The sequence below is a fragment of the Gorilla gorilla genome, chromosome 1 (assembly GCF_029281585.2).
Source record: "Gorilla gorilla gorilla isolate KB3781 chromosome 1, NHGRI_mGorGor1-v2.1_pri, whole genome shotgun sequence".
In the NCBI taxonomy this organism is placed as follows: Eukaryota; Metazoa; Chordata; class Mammalia; order Primates; family Hominidae; genus Gorilla; species Gorilla gorilla.
In genome coordinates, this window is record NC_073224.2 from 38,792,391 (window position 1) to 38,814,944 (window position 22,554).

At 46.8% G+C, this 22,554-nt stretch overlaps 1 long non-coding RNA gene across 1 annotated transcript in view; it reads left to right on the forward strand.

Moving 5' to 3' along the window:
- Positions 1-22,554, forward strand: part of LOC115931439 (uncharacterized) — a 113,495-nt gene that overhangs the window by 83,859 nt on the left and 7,082 nt on the right. Inside the window, exons 8-10 of the long non-coding RNA XR_010134629.1 lie at positions 366-1,184; positions 12,121-12,228; positions 22,439-22,541. This is a non-coding gene — a long non-coding RNA (uncharacterized lncRNA). The remainder of the gene's footprint in view (positions 1-365; positions 1,185-12,120; positions 12,229-22,438; positions 22,542-22,554) is intronic.

A 22,554-nucleotide genomic window follows, 5' to 3' on the forward strand; every position in this document is an offset into this window, starting at 1 on the left:
TCAGTTTAATCCTCACGAAAAACCAACGAGTTAGTTATTTATTTATTTATTTGTTCACTTATTCAGAACATGTTTTTCAGCCCCTATTATGTGTTGGGTCCTTAGCTATGTGCTTAGCATGCATTAGTAAATCAAATGAATAAAAATCTCTGTCTTCTTTGATTTTACATTCTAGCAGGGGAAATTGCTGCTAAACAGTATGATAAATAGGTTAATTATATACTACGTTAGAAGATGTTAAGTGCCATAGACAGGGATGGGGTGGAGAGGAGGTGGTATGGGTTGCCTCATTGAGTAGTAAATAGGATAGTCAGGTCTGTTTGTCTGCTTACTGTGATCGTAGTGGATGCTCTGGTTCTGTCTAGGTGCCTTTCAGGATTGGAGACTACTCCCCCAGTTGCTGATGGTGTGGTCAGCCCTCAGTTGTCAGTCCTCTTTGGGAATTGCCTTGGATGAAGAAAGTCACCTCACCCAAGATCACTCCAACTCCTGGGACCCACATCCAATGATTGGCCAATATGGGGACTCAAAGGCCTGGTCCCCCTTCCCCAACTTGAGACTACTCTGAAGGATCACCCAGCTTCAGAGCTTCCCATGGTTGAGACTTTTAGACTTCATTGTGGTCCAACCAACCTCTTCCTATACACGGTCCTGACTCCTTCACTTCCCTCCCAGCACTTCTTCTGTGTTAATATCAAACTTCTGTGCTAATAACAAACTTCTTCCGTGCTAATATCTCTCGGTGTCTCCTTCCCTGGGAACTCAACCCAAGATTGTTTATACCAGCAGTGATCCAAGAAAGAGATGCCAACATGAGATTTTGGAATTGGATCACCTACCATCCAGCTGGCAGTGCAGACCCCATCAGTGGCAGTAGAAGAAGTACATATAGTCCGTAGCACAAGATAGCAGTGAAATTGTTAAAACTTTTGCCAATGGTGAACTAGAATGGTATTCCCATGGAAGGAAATGCACCAGAGGGTGTGACCTATCAGGTGGTTGAGAAATATGGGGGGAATTACCACAAGGACAATTCAATTAGGTGGCTTTCACTAAGGATAATTAGCACTTTGAAAAAAATAATGAAATGTTGAAAAGGATTCATCAGCAATTGAAAACTGAGTGGAGCTCATAGGGATACTCTCATCCCTTGCACCTGGAGGAAAGGGAAAGCTGAGGACCAGGTACATGGTGTAATCCTAATAGTAGTAGAGTGCAGGCCGGGTGCGGTGGCTCATGCCTATAATCCCAGCACTCTGGGAGGCCGAGGCGGGTAGATCACGAGGTCAGGAGTTCAAGGCCAGCCTGGCCAAGATGGTGAAACACCATCTCTACTAAAAATACAAACAGCTGGGCACGGTGGCTCACACCTGTAATCCCAGCACTCTGGGAGGCCGAGGCAGGCGGGTCACCTGAGGTCAGGAGTTTGAGACCAGCCTGACCAATATGGTGAAACCCTGTTTCTACTAAAAATACAAAAAAAATAGCTGGGCATCATGGCACAGGCCTGTAGTCCCAACTACTTGGGAGGCTGAGACACCCAGGAGGTGGAGGTTGCAGTGAGCTGAGATTGTACCAGTGCAATCCAGCTTGGGTGACCGACTGAGACTTCGTCTCAAAAAAATAAATAAATAAATAAATAATACAAAAATACAAAAAAAAAAAAAAAAAAAAAATTAGCTGGGCGCAGTGGCAGGTGCCTGTAATCCCAGCTAGTCAGGAGGCTGAGGCAGGAGAATCACTTGAACCTGTGCGGCAGAGTTTGCAGTGAGCTGAGATTGCACCATTGCACTCCAGCCTGGGTGATAGAGTGAGACTCTGTCTCAAACAAACAAACAAAAAAAGAGTAGCAGAGTGCCAAAAAAGGTTCAAGGACAGGTTCCTCATTGGGAAAGAATGGGACTCTGATACATGAGATGTGAATATCTGAGTGGATGTACCCAAAGATCTTGAATTCCCAGATTGCTCTGAGCCTGCAGAAGTGGCCCACCTTTCTCTAAGGGCTGGCACTCCCGGTTTGCTAAAAGATGATGCAGAGGACTCTCTTCTGCAGGACAACATGCACCTCATGTAGAATCTGCCACCATCTGCCCTCCTGACCACTAACCCAGTAACTAGGGTAAAGTCACAGCATGACTTGGCCAGAGACAAACTGGGTCTCATAAGAGAAGGAGGGGCTTCTACTGCGAAGGAGCTGCAGAACCTACCAACATGTACCAGGAGCTGTTGACAGACCGCTGGGGATGGATCCTAGGGGAGACCCTGAGACTGGAAGAATATGCCTGAGACTATGTTCAGAAGGCATGGGATCAACAGGGGCAAAACATTTCAAAAAAGGAAAGGTGATCAATTTGGGAATGCCCTGGCATGATCGCGGGATGACAGTGGGAACATACTGCTGGAATGGCTCTTAGAAGCCTGAAGAAAATTATGGCCCACACCAACTAAGGTAGGAATGCCAGAATTGCCATAGCAGAAGATGGAAGAGGGGAAAAGGCTCAGAAAAATGGCCATGCTAGAACTGCTATACTGCATGCAGCAGGAAAGCCTGCAAGGTGACTATATCCCACAGGAGACCCAGAAGATATCCCAAAGCAATAAGGAATGCACTGCTGGGAGAGACATAAGAGGGCACTAGTATCACCAAGAGTCTCTAGGCCAGGGCTAATGATCAGACAGAACTAGACTCACGCATGGCAGTGGGGATGATGGGACCCTGAAATAATAGAAGCTGTTAGTCCTCAGTAGCCAGGTGGATGCAATTATCATAATGAGCAGCAAGTTTGGAGTGGCAGCTGGGGGACCCTGATCCTCAGAGAGTTGTGGCGATAGTTACTAGAACATAGCAAAACTAATTGGGCAAAAGGGTTCTGCTCGCTGGGCACAGTGGCTCATGCCTGTAATCCTAGCACTTTGGGAGGCCGAGGCAGGTGGATCACGAGGTCAGGAGATCAAGACCATCCTGGCTAATATGGTGAAACTCCGTCTCTATTAAAAATACAAAAAGTTAGCCGGGCGTGGTGGCAGGCGCCCTGTAGTCCCAGCTACTTGGGAGGCTGAGGAGAATGGCATGAACCCGGGAGGTGGAGCTTGCAGTGAGCCGAGATCGCACCACTGTACTCCAGCCTGGGCGACAGAGTGAGACTCCATCTCAAAAACAAAACAAAACAAAAGGGTACTGCTCAATCTGTACAACAAAGAGAAATCAAGAACAGTTGATCAGCAAGCCAAGGGCAGCTGCCCCCAATAAAAAGTCACAATCATTTGCTCAGTTTCCAGACAAGAACTAGTTTTCAGACCCAGAACCCATAGATGAAAAGAGAAGCCAGGTCCCCAGTAAGTACCCTGTCAGATCATGTACACTGATATACATGGTAAGTACCCAGTAAGTACCTTGTCAGATCATGTACACTGATGTACATGGTGGACATTTCCCAGGTTCTTCCCCAAAGGGAACTCTGGCCACTTATTTGGGTAGTCATACTCTGAGAAAAGGGAATACTCTTTTTTTTTTTTTGAGACGGAATCCCGCTCTGTTGCCCAGGCTGAAGTACGGTGGCATAATCTCGGCTTGCTGCAGCCTCGGCCTCCTGGATTCAAGCGTTTCTCGTGCCTCAGCCTCTTGAGTAGCTGAGATTACAGGAGCCCACCACCACACCAGCTAAATTTTGTAATTTTAGTAGAGACAGGGTTTCACCATGTTGGCCAGGCTGGTCTTGAACTCCCGGCCACAAGTGATCCGCCCTCCTCTGCCTCCCAAAGTGGTGTGAGCCACCATGCCCGGCCAGGAATACTCTTTTAAACACTGTTAGGTATGAGGTCCTAATTGAGACCCTGAGACTGGAAACATCATCATGAGACACGTTTAAAGTACACATGGGGGCCAGGTAGTAAATGGAGGCTGGCCTAGGTGTGGCCCACCATGTGCCCACCAAGTCCACAGATTCGCCAAGTGGTCATTTTTCTAGTCCTTGAATATATCATTAGAATGGACTTACCTTGGTTTCTTGGCCTGTGGAATAAGAGCTATTATAATGGGAAGGTCAAGTGGAAGCCTCTGAAACTGCATTTCCGGCACCCTCCTTCCCCCATGAGCCAAGACAGTAAATCAAATAATGCATCCCAGCTGGGGATGACAGCCACTCATAAAAAAAGTAATGGGGGCTGGGCACGGTGGCTCACGCCTGTAATCCCAGCACTTTGGGAGGCTGAGGCAGATGGATCATGAGGTCAGGAGTTCAAGACCAGCCTGGCCAACATGGTGAAACCTCATCTCTACTAAAAATCAAAAAATTAGCCAAGCATGGTGGTGGGCGCCTGTAATCCCAGCTACCTGGGAGGCTGAGGCAGGAGAACCACTTGAACTTGGGAGGAGGAAGTTGCAGTGAGCCAAGATCGAGCCACTATACTCCAGCCTAGGTGACGGAGTGAGACTCTGTCTCAAAAAAAAAAAAAAAGTAACTGGGAAAGACCCAAGGGATACAAGGTAGGTGGTCTCCACCACATCTCCATTTAATTACCCGTCCAAACTGCGAAAGTCAGGCAGATCCTAGAGGATGACAATAGGTTACTGTAGTCAACCAAGCAGTAGTCCTACCTGTAGCTGCTGTGCCAGATGTGATATCTTTGCTAGTGCAAATTAACATATTCTCAGGTACATAATAAGTGGCCACTGAACCGGTGAGTGCATTCTTTTCCATCCTATCAAAAAGAGGATCAGAACAGTTGATTCAGCTGGAACAGACAACATGTACATTTACAGGCCGGGCGCGGTGGCTCACGCCTGTAATCCTAGCACTTTGGGAGGCTGAGACGGACGGATCAGGAGATTGAGTCCATCCTGGCTAACACAGTGAAACCCCATCTCTACTAAAAATACAAAAAAATTAGCCGGGCATGGTGGCTGGCACCCGTAGTCCCAGCTACTCTGGAGGCTGAGGCAGAAGAATGATGTGAACCTGGGAGGCGGAGCTTGCAGTGAGCCGAGATCACGCCACTGCACTCCAGCCTGGGTGACAGAGCGAGACTCTGTCTCAAAAAAAAAAAAAAAAAAAGTACATTTACAGTCTTGCCCCAGGGCTGTGTTAATGCTCCTGCTCTTGGCATAATATAGTCCTGAGAGACACGGGCTGGCTGGATACTGATGACATCATGCTAATCAAACCAGCTAAGCGAGAATTCACTAGTGCATCAGAGACCTCTGTAACATGCATTCCAGAGCATAGGAGAAAAACCGTATGTTAGACATCAGAGGTCTAACATCTCAGTGACATTTTTAGGGGTCCAGGGGCCTGGGACATGCTGAGACTACTCCTCAAAGGAAAGAATACATTATTGGATCTTGTACTTCCCACCACAAAGTAGGAAGCCTAATACCTAGTAGGCCTCTTTGAGTTCCAGAGGCAACATATTCCAAAAATGGGACTATCGCTTTAACTCATACTCCAGATGACATGAAAGCCTGTCGATTTTAAGTGGGGCCAAGAGCAGGAAAGGGCCCCGTAGCATGTCCAGGCTACAATGCAAGTAGTCCTGCTGCTTGGGCCAGATGATCCAGCAAACTCTATGTTATTAGAGGTATCAGTGTTGGAAATTTATGACAAGTCCCAGAGGCAGAATCACAGTGCAGATTTGCAAGGTTCTGGAACAAGGCTATGCTATCTGTAACAGAGAATTAAATGCCTTTCTAGAAATCTCCTGGAATGCTATTAGGCCCTGTTAGAGACAGAGCACCTGACCATTGGACACCAAGTAACTAGGCAGCCATAAGTGCTCAACATGAGCTGGGTTCTATCAGAGCCATGGAGTCATAAGGTGAGGGAGGCCCAATCCCAGCAGAAGTCCATCATAAGGCGGAAATGGTATATCCAGGATTAACCAGGTGCAGGCTGAACAGCACATGTGATCTGCATGAGCTAGTAGCCCAGACACACAAGCCACTCATCACTGTTATACCAGCATCTCTCTCAGCTCACACCTATGGTTCCATGTGGATCCCTGATTGTGATTAGTTAACAGAGAAGAAAAAAAACTGAGTGTGGTTGATGGATGAGTTGGTTCGATCCATGGGTATGAACTGAAAACGGGTGATGGCTGCACTACAGTGCCCTTCAGGGATGACCTTGAAAGACAATGGTGAGCAGAAATCTTCTCAGTGGGCAGTGAATCTGTCATCAGGTTTATATGCAAAAACAAATGGCTTGGGTTTAGAACAAACTAGGACTCATGGGTAGTGATAATGGCTTGGTCAATGGCGTTCAAAGAGAAAGATATGAAGATCGGGACAAAGAAGTATGTGGTAGAGGCACTTGGATGACATGTAGGAGTGGACGCGCAGTGCAAAGATCATTGATTAGCATGTTAGTGCCTATGCAACAGCACTCACAACACATGCGTGGAGCAGCCATGGTGGAAGGGATGGAGGCTAGACATGGGCCCAATAGCAGAGGCTCACCAAGGTCGCACTAGCTCCTGCTACTACGTGTCCAATCTGCCAGCAACAGTTACCAGCACTGAGTCCTTTCTTTGGTATCATCCCTTGAGGGGACTGACCAGCCACCTTGCAAGGAGTAGCAATTAACTTAGACAGAAATAGACATTCTGGGGATGGTTTCGGCTTTCCTCCATCCAGTGTCTCAACCGGCACCACTATCCCAAGGCTTATAGAGTGTTGAATCCACCAGCACGGGATCCTACATAGCATTGCATTAGACCAACAGACCCACTTTACAACAAAGGAGGTGCAAGAGTAGGTCCATGCCCATCATATCACACATTCACATATTGAAACCAACCCAATAGTCCCACAGTTTTTTGGATAAACCACCAGAATTGATGCTTCTGGTCTTAAAGCTTGAACCTTATATTTGTTTTATCTGCATTCCTTCTTCAGGAAACAATCTTCAGGCCTCTCAAAAAACTATCAGGCCGGGCACAGTGGCTCACACCTGTAATCCCAGCACTTTGGGAGGCCAAGGTGGGCAGATCATGAGGTCAGGAGTTCGAGACCAGCCTGACCAAAATGGTGAAACCCCGTCTCTACTAAAAATACAAAAATTAGCTGGGCATGGTGGTGTGTGCCTGTAATCCCAGCTACTCAGGAGGCTGAGGCAGGAGAATTGCTTGAACCCAGGAGGTGGAGGTTGCAGTGAGCCAAGATCACACCATTGCACACTCCAGCCTGGGCAACAGAGCAAGACTCTTGTCTCAAAGGAAAAAAAAAAACTATCAAAGAACTGAAATTCAGCCAAGCGCAGTAGCTCACGTCTGTAATCCTGGCACTTTGGGAGGCTGAGGCAGGAGGACTGGGGTCAGGAGTTCGAAACCAGCCTGGCCTACATGGTGAAACCCTGTCTCTACTAAAAATACAAAAAAAATGGCCAGGTACAGTGGCTCATGTCTGTAATCCCAGCACTTTGGGAGGCCGAGGCGGGCTGATCACAAGGTCAGGGGTTCAAATACAAAACACATTAGCTGAGTGTGGTGGTGGGCCCCTGTAATCCCAGCTACTCAGGAGGCTGAGAAGGAGAATTGCTTGAACCCAGGAGGCAGAGGTTGCAGGGAGCCGAGATGGTGCCACTGCACTCCAGCCTGGGCAACAAAGCAAGACTCCATCTCAAAAAATAATAATAAAATAAAATAAATAAACATACAAAAAAATTAGCCAGGCGTGGTGGTGTGTGCCTGTAATCCCAGCTACTCGGGAGGCTGAGGCAGGAGAACCACTTCAACCCAGGAGGCAGTGGTTACAGTGAGCCAAGATGGTGCCATTGCACTCCAGCCTGGGCGACAGAGCAATACTCTGTCTCAAAAACAAAAAAAGAACTGAAACTCACCAGATCACCACATCCAGACAACGGACAATGAGATGCTGGATCCCTCATTCATCATGATTGCTTCCTTGCCCCTCCCTAGTTCCTATTTTGTTGTACATTGTTACACTTCTTCCCTGCTATATAAACCTCTAGTTTTAGTACAGCAGGCAGATGGATTTGAGACTAAGCTCCCATCTCCTCGGCTGTAGCACCCAGTCTGTAGCTACAGAAGGCTATAGCACGCCTTCTTCTTCTTCCTTCTTCTTCTTTTTTCCTTATTCCTTGGTAATACTCATCTCAATCATTGGCTTTCTGCGCAGCGAGCAGCAGGATCTAGACCAAACCCCTGGTGTTTCGATAACAATATCATACTACCCAGTCTCAGAGAATGGTAGAGGTGGAGTAGCCTGTTGAAGCATCAGCTGGGAGGCATTACAAAGATGGCAACAAACTTTCAATCTGGAAACCAAGAGGCAGAAGCAAGAATGACTCCATTTATTCATCATTCTCAATCACCCACTCGGGGAATTTGTGCTTCCTGTCTCTGCAACTATGGGCTCTGCAGGGTTAGAGGTCCTGGCATTCAAATGGAGAAATGCTGGCCAGGCGTGGTGGCTCATGCCTGTAATCCCAGTACTTCAGGAGGCCAAGGCAGAAGGTTGCTTGAGCTCAGGAGTTTGAGACCAGTCTGGGCAACATATTGAGATTCCCATCTCTACAAAAAATTAAAAGTTAGCTGGACATGGTGGCACATGCCTGTAGTCCTGGCTACTTGAGAGGCTGAGATGGGAGGATCACTTAAGATGGGGAGGTTGAGACTGCAGTCTGTCACAATTGTGCTACTGTACACCAGCCTGAGTGACAAAAGTTCTCAAAAAAAAAAAAAAAAAAACTTCCACCGGGGGACCCAGAAAAAATCTCATTGAACAATAAACTATGGCTGCCACTTTGGTACTTCAGGCTATTTGTGCTAAGCAGGACCAGCAGACAAGAAGAAGAGTCACCGTCTTGGCAGAGGCAATTGACTGTGATCAGCAAGGGAAGGGAGCTCTATTGCTACACACTGGGGGCAAGGAAGAACATGTTTGGCACCCAGGTGATCTACTTGGGTGACTCGGTCCTCACCCAATTTTGACAGCTAATGGACAAGTACAGCAGCTGTGGCCTGAGAAAGGCCTGGTGACCAGGGAACAAATAGATCGCTCAGGGATGAGGGTCTAGGTCCCCAGACCAGATAGGCCACCTAGACCAGCAGAGTCTATTTGTGGGTGAGGGGAAATCTAGAATTGTATTATCAGTGTGAAAGGGAAAAATGAATATTAATCGTAGCCTCAAGACAAGCTGCAATGTCAGGGGCTGTTGTTCATCTCCTTAACCTTCCTGTTATAAGTTTCTCCCAGGAAAGAAGCCCACTGAAATTCCAGAGGAACTGCTCCTTGAACTTATTTGAAGTAGATCTGAACAGCACAAGGGGTGAATTATAATGGACACTGAGATGCGCCATCCATAACCCCCATTAGGACTGATTACTTACCTCCGCAACTGCTTGGGAGTGCTGCAAGCAGACAGCTCTCAGCTGTGAGCACTCCTTAGAAATCGTCTCTGTTGCAGAGAGCAGTCTACTCGCTTTCCTAGGGCCGCCTTCATCCAGTGACCTGGCCCCCTCACCCTAACTCAGGACATCTCTGAAGAGCCTGCCAGCCTCGGAGCTCCTCTTAGGATTGGCTGACGCCTTTGTTGAGACTACTGCACAGTCCAGTCCCGCTTCCTCCTCTTCCCTTCCACAGGAGTTGACCTCAAGAGCACTCCCCAATAAACTTCCCACTCAGTCTCCGTCTCAGAGACTGCCTCCAGAGAACTCAACCTGTGACAGTGATATCTGAGCAAAGACTTAAAGGAAGTAAGAAGGAAGATTATTCCAGGTAAAAGGGCAGCTAGTCCCAAATCTCTAAGGCAGGAATGTCTGTGTGGTCAAAAAACAGCACAAGAAGCCAGAGTGGCCGTAATGGAAGGAGGGAATGGAGACCATGGAGGAAGATGAGATCAGAGCAACAATAGGAAGCCAGATCATTGAGTGCCCCAAAGACCGTTGTTGGATTTGGCTTTTTACTATGAGTGGGCCCCATTGCAGAGTTTTGATAAGAAAAGTGACACGGCCAGGCGCGGTGGCTCACACCTGTAATCCCAGCACTCTGGGAAGCCAAGGCAGGCAGATCACCTGAGGTCAAGAGTTCGAGACCAGCCTGGCCAACATGGTGAAACCTCGTCTCTACTAAAAATACAAAAAAAAAAATTAGCTGGGTATGGTGGCGCGTGCCTGTAGTCCCAGCTACTCAGCGAGGCTGAGGCAAGAGAATCGCTTGAACCCAGGAGGTGGAGGTTGCAGTGAGCAAAGATCATGCCACTGCACTCCAGCCTGGGTGACAGAGGGAGACTCCATCTGAAAAAAGAAAAAGAAAAAAAGAAGGAAAACTGACACACTCTAACTTGAAATGGAAAGCATCATTCTGACTGCTGTCTTGAGAAAAGAGTAGGAAGGGTAAGGATGGTCACAGGGAGACTAGCAGGGACTCTATTTCAGTCATCCATTGAGATGGGACAGTGGCCCAGACCATGGTGGCAATGGAGAAGACAGCAAAAACTGATCCGATTCTGGATATAGCCCGAAGCTAGAACCAACAGATTTCCTGAGCCATTGGGTGTAGTCTGTGACAGAAAGAAAGAAGTCAAGGATGATTCTAGGGTTTTTTGTTCTGAACCACCTGAGGAATGGAATTGAGATGGGGAATGCTATGGATGGAGCGAACGGGGGAATAGAAAATAAGGAGTTTAATTTCATTTTGGATGGGAATTTTGAGATTCCTATTAGACATCCAAATAAAGATGTCAAGTAGTCAGCGGGATGTACCAGTCTGGATTTCAGGGGAGAGGTCTGGACTGGAGATATAATTGGAATCATCTGCACAGGGACATGGTTGAAAGTCTTGAGACTGGGCCGGGCGCGGTGGCTCCCGCCTGTAATCCCAGCACTTTGGGAGGCCAAGGCGGGTGGATCACGAGGTCAGGAGATTGAGACCATCCTGGCTAACATGGTGAAACCCCGTCTGTACTAAAAATACAAAAAATTAGCCGGGCATGGTGGTGGGTGCCTGTAGTCCCAGCAACTCGGGAGGCTGAGGCAGGAGAATGGCGTGAACCCGGGAGGTGGAGCTTGCAGTGAGCCGAGATGGCGCCATTGCACTCCAGCCTGGGCGACAGAGCAAGACTCTGTCTCAAAAAAAAAAAAAAAGAAAGAAAGAAAGAACGTCTTGAGACTGGATGAGACCACCAAGGTAAGGGGTATAGATGAAGAAGAGAAAACCAAGGACCATGTCCCAGGTGCTGTATCCTTAAGAAGGCAGGGAGGAGGGAGATAGAGGAGTGACCAGTGCGGGGTAGGAAGGAAATTAAGAGAAAATAGGGTCCTAGAAGCCAAGAGAACCAATTGTGTCAGAGAAGAAGGGGGGCCCAACTGGGTCAAATTATGCCCAAAGACCAAGTATGATGACAGCTAAGGACTGTTCATTGAACTTAGTCAATGTTAGCAACTTTGACAACATCAGTTTTACTGGAGTAGCAAGGACAAGAGGCTGGCTGGAGTGGATTTCAAAGAGAGTGCACATCAGTGCATGTCACCTATTCTTTTGAGAAGTTTCATTGCAAAGAAAAGCAGAGAAATGGTAGGTAGTGGCAGAGAAAGTGGTTAGGAGAAGGTATTATTATTGTGATCCATTTTACAGATGAGGAAAATTAGGCTTAAAAAAGTCGAGGGCCAGGCACAGTGGCTCACCCCTGTAACCCCAGCACTTTCGGAGGCCAAGGCAGAATTGCTTGAGCCCAGGAATTTGAGACCAGCCTGAGAAACATGACGAAAACTTGTCTCTACAAAAAATATCCAGGCATGGTGGTGCACACCTGTAGTCCCAGCTACTAGGGAAACTGAGGTGGGAGGATTGCTTGACTCAGGAGGTCAAGGCTGCAGTGAGCTGTGATCGCACCACTGCACTCCAGCCTGGGTGACAGAACAAAACCTTGTCTTGAAAAAAAAGTCAGGGAATTTGCTTAGGTTCATTCAGATAGCAAGTTGTGATTTGAGCTCAGAATCTAGAAGCTGAGCTCTTACTTTTTTTTTTTTTTAACCAATTCCCTATTGATGGAACTAAGTTTTTCTCAAATTTTTCTATTATATTGATTTATTTCTATTGTTAAAAATGTCAGTTATAAAGCAGATGAATATTCTTTTTTTTTTTTTTTTAATGTTGGCCAGGCTAGTCTCAAACTCCTGACCTCAGGTAATCTGCCCACCTCGGTCTCCCAGAGTGCTGGGATTACAGGCGTGAGCCACTGCACCTGGCCCAGATGAATATTCTTACAGGTAAGCATATAATCACATTTCTGATTATTTCCTTAAGATGAATTTCTGGACGTAGAAATCCTGGGTCAAAATGTATGCACATGCGTATAGCTTTGGATGCCTCTTGCCAACACTCTATGGAAAGGTTGTAGTCGTTCCCACTTTTGTCAGCAACACAGGAGAAGGTCCATTTCCTGCATCATTACCAGCCCTGGGTCTTATATTTCTCTCCCAACCGCGTCCCACTGCATAGTGAGAATGATACCATTTTATTTTCCATATGTATGATTACCAGTTAGATTTGACCATGTTGTACAGGTCTATCTTCCAGCCACCCCTTTGGCTTCTGCTGGTGTTTATCACTCTCAGACCTGATCGCCTTCACCTAACCCCTCTCATCAGGAATACTTATCTCTTGCTGCAACAGACCCAGTTTAGAAGGTAAACTGCACAGAGCTAGGTTGAATTTTAAAATAACAATAATTTTAGGGTAAGAAATTAGATCTTGGGTGATTTTTCTATCTGAGAGACTGTGGAAGAGCTAAGATTTTAGAAAAGCTAGGGGAAATATAGGAAGGTGTGATAATTGGACCTTCTGTGTGACTCTCCATGTAGCTATGACCTAAGAGTGTCTTGTTCCGAAGAATCCCCCAGAGTGTGCATTGAAAGGGGAGGGAGGTCCCTTCATGAAATATACTTCCAGGGCCATAATTTTCAATTTAGCCACTGTTGGAGGGCTTTCCTGCTCTTCCTTTGCTCCTCAACCTAGCCCTGTCTGGGAGTACAGCTGATAAACTGGCCCCAGCACATTTGAAAGAAGCATAGATATTTCTTTTCTTTTTTTTTTTTGATGGAGTCTCGCTGTCTTGCCCAGGCTGGAGTGCAGTGGTGTGATCCCAGCTCACTGCAACCTCTGCCTCCTGGGTTCAAGCGATTCTTGTGCCTCGAGTAGCTGGGACTACAGGCATGTGCCACCACACCCGGCTAATTTTTGTATTTTTAGTAGAGATGGTGTTTCACCATGTTAGCCAGGCTGGTCTCGAACTCCTGACCTCAAGCAATCCACCCGCCTTGGCCTCCCAAAGTGCTGGGATTACAGGCGTGAGCCACTGCGCCCAGCCTGATATTTCTTTTCTTTTCTTTTTTGAGACAGAGTTTCACTCTTGTTGCCCAGGCTGGAGTGCAATGGCGTGATCTTGGCTCACCGCAACCTCCGCCTCCCCGGTTCAAGCAATTCTCCTGCCTCAGCCTTCCGAGTAGCTGGGATTACAGGCATGAGCCACTGCGCCTGGCCAGATATTTCTTTATATCAGTAATACACAGTTGTTGTAAAAAGATTAGGAAATAGGCCAGTACAGTGGGGCATATCTGTAGTCCCAGTTATGCAGGAGGATTGCTTGAGCCCAGGAGTTCAAGGCCAGCCTGGGCAACATAGAGATACCCCCTCTCCACTCGCCCATCTCCATCTCAAAAAAAAAAAAGATTAGGAGGCTGGGTGCAGTGGCTCACACCTGTAATCCCAGTGCCTTGGGAGGCTGAGGCGGGTGGATCACCTGAGGTTGGGAGTTTGAGACCAGCCCGACCAACATGGAGAAACCCCATCTTTACTAAAAATACAAAATTAGCAGGGCATGGTGGCACATGCCTGTAATCCCAGCTACTTGGGAGGCTGAGGCAGAAGAATCGCTTGATCCCGGGAGGCAGAGGTTGCAAGGAGCTGAGATTGCACAATTGCACTCTAGCCTGGGCAACAAGAGTGAAACTCCGTCTCAAAAAAAAAAGGAGGTAATGACAGCAGAAAGAAAAATAATTAAACCAATAGAAATTCCTTCCACTGTCCTCTCAGATAATTGTTATTTACGTTTTGCCAATTTTGGTTTTCAGATCTTTTCATTAAACATTTTGTATAATAAATTTACATAATTTATTCTTTTCCAGTAATAAATCTTGAATGTCTTTCTGACTTTCCAATTGTCAATCAATGTTAATCTACATTGTCATTTTTTTAAAAACAACTTTTGTAGAGACAGGGTCTTGCTATGCTACCCAGGCTGGTCTTGAACTCCAGCCTCAGGTGATCCTCCCTGCTTGGCCTCCCAAAGTGCTGGGATTACAGGCATGAGCCACTGTGCCCAGCTTACACTGTCATTTTTAATGAGTTAATTTTTATTAAATTTCATTATATGGATCATTTTAAGTAATTTAGCTAATCTCTTATTTGTGGACTTTTATTGCTTAGTTTTTTACTACAATAAGCAAGAATGACAATATTGAGGCTAGGTGCAGTGGCTCATGCTTATAATCCCAACACTTTGGGAGGCCAAGGCAGGAAGATTGCTTGAGCTCAGGAGTTTGATCCCAGCCTGGGGAATGTACTGAGACCCCATCTTTACAAAAAATTTTAAAATTAGCCTTGTGTGGTGGTGTACACCTGTAAGCTCAGCTACTCAGGAGGCTGAGGTGGGAGGATTGCTTCAGCCCAGGAGGTCAAGTCTGCAGTGAGCCATGATCATGCCACTGGATTCCACCCTGATGACACAGTGAGACCCTGTCTCAAAAAAAGAGTGCCAATATTGTACATACATATTTGTCCACTTGTCCAGTATTCCTCTAGGATAAATCCCAAAAAGTAGGGTTACTAGCTCAAAGAGCATGCACATTTTTAGGGTTTCTGAGATGAACTCCTAAAGATCCAAACATTTCCTGAACTACTTTATCTCCACAACAGCGTTCTAGTTATAGGTTTTCACTCAATGATGTTCATGCTGAAATGAGCAAGAAAGAAGTCACAGGTTCTCTTTGGGACAATGATTAGTTCTACAAGCAAGGATATTATTTGAGAAAGATAAATTGAAAACAAAAGATGAATGGAAGGTGAGGAGTTTAACATTTAGAATGCAAAGAAGCAGATCTGTATGCAAGTGAGAACCTGAGCTTCCAGAAGCTTCCATGTGACTTGGCCTCTGCTTAATAGCAGCAGCAGTCCCAGGCCTCTTGCTTAAACTCTATCTACACTCGCACCATCCTGTCTGATGGAAGAAATGACAGAACTGGAAGAAAAGCCATCTTAGAGATGGACGTGTGCCCGGCACAGACAAGCACTTAGTGTCCTGTTAAGAAGACCAAAAACATAAACAAGAGAAGAATCCTCTGTAGCAACATCAACAACCATCTTCACACTCGCCCTTGGTCTCTTAAGCCAACAGGCCTAAAATCGAGCTCATTGTTCTTTTCCATGGACTCTTGCTCCTATCATCCCTATCTTCAATTAGTGGCATCGCCATTACTTAGCAAGCCTAAGCAAAAAACCTATGACTTCTCCTCCTTTAACCCCAACATCGAAGGAGCCAACTATTTGCATGTATCCTATCCTCAGGGTCTTTTCTTTCCATTCTCCTTATAGCCCTGGATGGAGCCTGCATTGTCTTTTGCCTGAGAGAAGGTGGTGGTCTCCAGAATGTGTCTATGGAGGTTTCAAAACCTTCTGATGGCTCCATCATCTGCAGCTGATGCTTCCATTCCTCAGTAAGACAGTAAAAGCTTTTCCAAAATCTGACCCTAGCCTTGCTTTTCAGCTTCATCCCCGCTACTTCCCTTCTTGTGCTCCAGATACTTGGACTTCTCCAGCAATCGCCTCCCTGTGCTTTTGTTCTGGTGGTTTTTTTCCCCACTGACCTCACTCCTCTTCTCCTCCCTTTCCCAGCCTCCTGAACTCATTCTCATCCTCAAAGGCCAATGCAAATATTAATTCTCTGCAGCTTTCTCCGGACAGAATCAATCATCCTCTCTATGGTGTTCCCATAGCATTTTGTCTAACTGCTAGAGAAACATTTAGCATGGTATCAGATGCCTCCTGATAGACTGAGATTTCACTGAGGACATGGAATGTGTCATATTTATCTTGGATACCAATGGCATAGCCGAATTCCAGGCATATAGGAGGGGCTTAGTAAATATTGGTTGAATTGGATTAAGTCAGAAATACATCCAGGTCACTGACTCTTATCCATGTCTTTTTTTTTTTTTTTTAGACAGAGTCTTGCTCTGTTGCCTAGGCTGGAGAGCAGTGGCACAATCTCGGTTCACTGCAGCCTCCGCCTCCCAGGTTCAAGCTATTGCCCTGCCTCAGCCTCCTGAGTCACTGGGATTACCGGTGCATACCACCACACCTGGCTAATTTTTGTATTTTTAGTAGAGACGTGGTTTCACCACATTGGCCAGGCTGGTCTTGAACTCCTGACTTCAGGTGATCTGCCCGCTTCAACCTCCCAAAATGCTGGGATTACAGGTATGAGCCACCACTCCCAGTTCCAGTGTCTTTTATATTATCCCAAAGTGAATGCTTGCACCGCGAGGGGGCCATTATTACCAGAAGGCAGAATGGACCAATCTCCCACTCTTCCTGTTCCTTTCTGTTACCCCTTGAAATTCCATTGGAAATTAATTATTTTGTGTATGATATTGTCTCTAGTTACATTATAAATATCCCTTCTGCTGAGCATTCTAGGGATAAAAAAATTACAAATATCCCTGGGAGGGATTAAGACTTTAAGGCATTATCATCAAGGTTAACTCCACTAAAATTTTTGTGCTGAAAATGAACTTAGAAGTTGTTACTCCTAGGCTGGGCGCAGTGGCTCACACCTGTAATCCCAGCACGTTGGGAGGCCGAGGTGGGTGGATCACTTGAGGTCAGGAGTTTGAGACCAGCCTGGCCAACATGGTGAAACCCTGTCTCTACTAAAAATACAAAAAAAATTAGCCGAGCATGGTGGCTCACGCCTATAATCCCAGCTACTTGGGAGGCTGAGGCAGGAGAATTGCTTGAACCCAGGAGGCAGAGGTTGCAGTGAGCCGAGATCGCGCCATTGCACTCCAGCCTGGGCAACAGAGAGAGACTCCATCTCAAAAAAAAAAAAAAAAAAAAAAGAATAGAAGTTGTTACTCCTTTCTAAAGAAACAACTAACCTACAGGGACTACCTGCAGAAGGAGTGGGCATCGGGTATGTTAACAGGAGCACTGAGAGGAAACAGTTGCAGAGCAGGGCTGGGGGGGTGGGTGGTAAGGGCCAGTTCTGCACGAGGTACCACGGAGGGAGGTATGGGGTAGTGCAAGTGCCCGGATGCCTGGGGAGGGATGTGCAGATGGGGAGGGAATTAGATTGTGGGAGAGGGGAGGAGCAAGGACAAATTCTTCCTACTTCTCAATTCTGTCAAGTGTCTTCCCTGTGTAGAGTGATGATTCTTAATGAAGATCCTGACTTCCAAACACCTCTGGTAGATCTCCTTTTTTGCTAGAGTGCCAGAAAATTCTTAGGTAATTTTCCAATTTTAATTCACTTTCATCTTAAAAATAAATACATGCCTCATGGCATTTTTAAGAGGGGTGGGTGTTTGATGAAATAAAATGAGTGACAACAGGGTGTCACAACTCCAGAAAGGTTTCATATCGCTGGTTTAGAGATTCCCAGTGAGTAGGAGTTTGATGAACTGAAAAAATGAAATGGCTTCCAAATCACTCTGCCCTACTATGCTGATTTGAAACACATAACCTGCCTACACTGCTGAAAAGCTCCCAGCCCTGGGGTGAATGAACCCTGCAAAGCTACTACTTGGCACTCACCCAGCAGTTTGCAAAAGGCAGTGAAAGGAAATGTTCACAGTCAATTGATAGCAGCAGGACCCTTAGGGAGCTAGAGTGAGGGATGGGACCAGCCAAGGCCATTTGGACGGGCATCCAGGTCACCACACAAAAGCCTTCCTGGGAACTCTCAGGACAATGACGGTTTGGAGCCCTGGCTTCACATTTCACTTTGAAAGAGGCCACCACCTAAATGGGTTCAGATGCTCCTTTCTGGCTCTCTCTAGTCAAAGGTTCATACTGCCCAGGAGAAGAGTGAAAAGGGAAAATCAGCCTTATTAGCATGTATTTATTTGGGGCCTTGACTCTGAGGCAGCATTTCGTGGTGCCTTTTAGGACTGGAAGAGAGAGGCTAGAAGATTCCTGCTATATTTGAAAGCAATTCATGACTTAATTTCACATTTTTTAGCTCTGGATTATGTAGGGTGCTTATATATTCAATTATTACCTCGTATTAAGATTTCAAATTGTGATCTCCCTATTTCCCAAAGAAGAGAGCTTGAGGAGTTCATCAGGCCAGGATTCTTCTTCCTTTGAGAGACAACAAAGCAGATGGTGTTGCTAATGCGCAGACACCTGCACAGATGCCCTGCTGAGGCCCAAACAACATCTGTGGCTTTTCTTCATATCCAAGAAATAACTTACCTTTCCCTCTCTGATTTTTCCTCTTTTAAAATTCTGTATAGTTACTAATGGAGGGGATAAGGATAATGCAGGGCAGGGCTTTTAAAACACTTTTAAAGCAACGAAACCCTCTTTCAATTGAAATCTGTGCCTAACTTCAGTATGTAAAACCAAAAAGAAAGGCCAGGTGTAGTAGCCCATGCCTGTAATCCTAGCATTTTGGGAGGCGGAGGTGGGAGGATTTCTTAAGGCTAGGAGTTCAAGACCAACCTGGATAATATAGCAAGACTCTGTCTCTACAAAAAATACAAAAATTAGCTGGGTGTTGTGGTGCACACACCTGTAGTCCCAGCTACTCAGGAGGCTGAGCCACGAGGATCTCTTGTTTTTTGAGATGGAGTCTCACTCTTTTGCCCAGACTGGAGTGCAATGACGCAATCTCGGCTCACTGCAACCTCCGCCTCCCAGGTTCAAGCAATTCTCCTGCCTCAGCCTCTCGAGTAGCTGGGATTACAGACATGCACTACCACACCCAGCTAATTTTTCTATTTTTAGTAGAGACGGGGTTTCACCATGTTGGCCAGGCTGGTCTCAAACTCCTGACTTCAAGTGATCTGCCCACCTTGGCCTCCCAAAGTGCTGGGATTACAGGTGTAAGCCACTGCACCCGGCCATTAGGAGGATCTCTTTTTTTTTTTGAGACAGAGTCTCGCTCTGTTGCCCAGGCTGGAGTGCAGTGGCACAGTCTCGGCTCACTGCAAGCTCCATCTCCTGGGTTCATGCCATTCTCCTGCCTCGGCCTCCAGAGTAGCTGGGACTACGGGCACCCGCCACCACACCCGGCTAATTTTTTTGTATTTTAGTAGAGATGGGGTTTCACCGTGTTAGCCAGGATGGTCTCGATCTCCTGACCTCGTGATCCGCCCGCCTCAGCCTCCCAAAGTGCTGGGATTACAGGCATGAGCTACCACGCCCGGCCCTGGAGGATCTCTTAAGCCCAGGAGTTTGAGGCTGCAGTGAGCTATGATCATGCCACTGCACTCCAGCCTGAGCAACAGAGCAAGACCCCATCTCAAAAAAAAAAAAAGTAGGGGGCTGGGTGCAGTGGCTCACGCCTGTAGTTCCAGCACTTTAGGAGGCCAAGGTGGGCAGTTCACTTGAGGCCAGGAGTTCAAGACCAGCCTCGCCAACATGGTAAAAACCCATCTCTACTAAAATTACAAAAATTAGCCGGGCATTGTGGCACACACCTGTAATCCTAGCCACTCCGGAAGCTGAGGCAAAAGAGTCGCTTGAACCTGGAAGGTGAAGGTTGCAGGAGCCAAGATTGCACCACTGCACTCCAGCATGGTTGACAGAGCAAGACTGTCTGAGAAAAAAAAAAGAAAGAAAGAAAAGAAAAGAAAAAAGTAGTGGTTCTTTGGTTAAGCTGGGATGGGGACCTAGAGTCTTGACCTCCTCGCTTCCGGCCCCTGGGAAGCAAATCTGACATAAATTCCAGAATGCTGCCATCATCCCAATCAGAATTTCTCAATCTCCAAGGGAAATTTTATCATCTGGCACTTCAATGGCTGTTTTAAAATGTTACAAAAGATTTGGCAAGGTCCCAACGGGAGGGGCAGGCACCTACATCTGGGCTTGGAAGCCAACGGTGTGATATGAGGGAGTCTAAGTGGCCACTGCCAGCTCCGCTCTGGGGACTGCCAGCCTCCCATCCTGCTTGCTGTCTACCTCACATAATGTGCCTGGTTGAGAAAAGGCCTTAGGAAGAGCCAGAGAGTGCCAGAGAATGGAAAGAGTATGACACATGCCTCGCTGAGGTCGGACAGCGCGTCAGCCTTACTTTCCCAGCTGACTAAGGACGCCTCCCACCAAGCTGCTCGCCTGCTGAAGCCTGTCTTGAAAACTGACAGTAGATGGCTGTGACTACCCAGAGTTTTTTCCCTAGCAGTTAATGAACACACAGCAGACGCATGCATGCAATACCTTGGAATCATCCCAGAGGCTCCAGGTCAGGTCTCCTTGTCTGAACGCCCCTACCTAGCTGGGCCACACAAGCAGTTTCCATGCTGAGTCCACTAAGTAATCCAAAACAATTGTTCCTTGGGATTTTTCTGAAAAAGAGATAGAAAGCGCTCTGCCTTGGTGAGCAGAGGGAGCTGCTTCAGTATTGGAAACGAAGATAACTGAAATGCATTCTTTGGAATCTGATAAACCCTCTTCCCAGGACAAGAAAGGCATGAAGTCAGGCCTGAGCTTTGGGGCTCATTTCAGGTACATGCTGGCTTTAGCAACAGAGGAAAAGCCATTATCCCTGTCTTCTTAATTTCCCTCAGCAATCAGCCCTAGCAGGTTCACCATGTTCTCTGTGCAGTTTGAGACAAACTCACTAAACGTCCTGTTCTCTGAAAAACGATCCATCCAAGAGGGCACAGGCCAAGAGTGTTTCTCCTTTTGGTATCAGGGACAGGTTGTGATGCTGCCGTGATCAAAGGCATGAGTTCCTCAGGTGAGGGGGCAGCCCGGCAACAGCCCTGGTGGGGAGGGCTGCACTTAGCGCAGGAGCTGGCTATTTCACTGCCCCCACCCCATCTTCATTGCTTCTAGGCATCCAGAGCTCTATGGTGTAACATATATCCTGGAATAGTTCCAACATCTCCATTCCAGGACTTGCTGGACGCAGACCCACTTGTGATACGGTTAGAAAAGTCACTTTTCATCTCCTGTCCTAAGCTGCTAAGATAAACGAATCATGTAGCCTAGATTTACATGTTTGCCTTTTTCTGGTGATCATGAGTGACTGATCTGAGCAATAAGTATATGACTGAGAGGCCCTCGCCAGGCATTTGTGGAGCGGATTGCTGAAGCTTGGTTAGTTAATCAATATGCTAGAAATTTGGAGATCATGAACTCTGACTTTTGCCACCGTGCCACATGCTCTTCAGCCAGTTATTTCTCCTATGTTCTGCCTTTATAAAATGGGGATAAGCTATCTCTGAGGTTGTTTTAAGAAGAGACACTAATGAAAATGATTGTCAAGTGCCTCTCTAAAGAGAAAGTACAGTAGGCAAAAGTGCTTTATGTGATGAAATTCCATCTTTCTTCCTCCCTTTGCAACCTGAACCATGGAATCAATAATGTTTTTCCAAGTGCAGTGTCCCCAGGACAAAATATGAATCAGTTTCCTGAGCTCGGCAGCCCTCGGATGGGGAGTAGCCCCTGCCCTCTGGGGCCTGGTGTCCAGGGTGTGGCTGGCTTTACTGCTGTAAGTGCCCATCTTATCCTGGGATTCCAGTCAAGATGCCAGGGTAGCAAATTTCTCTGATTTCAGAGGAAGATTTGTTTAGGGGTTGAGTCTTCACAATGGCTTTTGCCATCTATCTCCATTTTATTTTCTCTTTTATCGAGTACCTATTGTACCCCAGGCACTGTGCTAAATGCATTCACCTACATTATCTTGTTTAATCCTCTGAGCAGCTCGGCAAGGGGGGTGTCATTACCATTCTTATTTTACCTCATGAAATAGACACTTGGGGGAGTGAAACAAGTTAGCAAGGTAACACGGAAACAACGGGCAAGGCCAGGATTCCAACCCAAGCTCATCATTACTCTCCCATGCTTCCTTTCCCACAGTTGCCCTACATTCAGACACTTCCCATTTAAGAGAAAATCAAACTACAGTTTGAGAAAGCACGAACTAGAGAGTTCAAGGGAGTGGGGTCTTCTGCCCACACCTATGGGGAATATGCTGTAGGCATGGCTATTGGGTACTACCTGCCTTGGAGGATGAGGGTGAAGGGAATGGGGTCCTTCCTCCTTCACCTGGTCCTGTAGACCAGTGCCCAGGCCTGTGTGTTCTCAGAGCATTTCCTGCCCATCTGAAATGCAGAGCATCCAGGCTGTCACTGCTACAGCAGGGCCCCTAATGCACTGCCTTACATCAGCATGATTGTCAACTCATTTCAGCTCAATCATCCGGCCTTGTGAGAGACACCCACGTGCTGAAGAGCCTTTCTGCAGTTCTGCATTGAACTCTTCATGTGGCCCCATCTAGCAATGAGTGCGAGTGGTAAGTGCAAGAA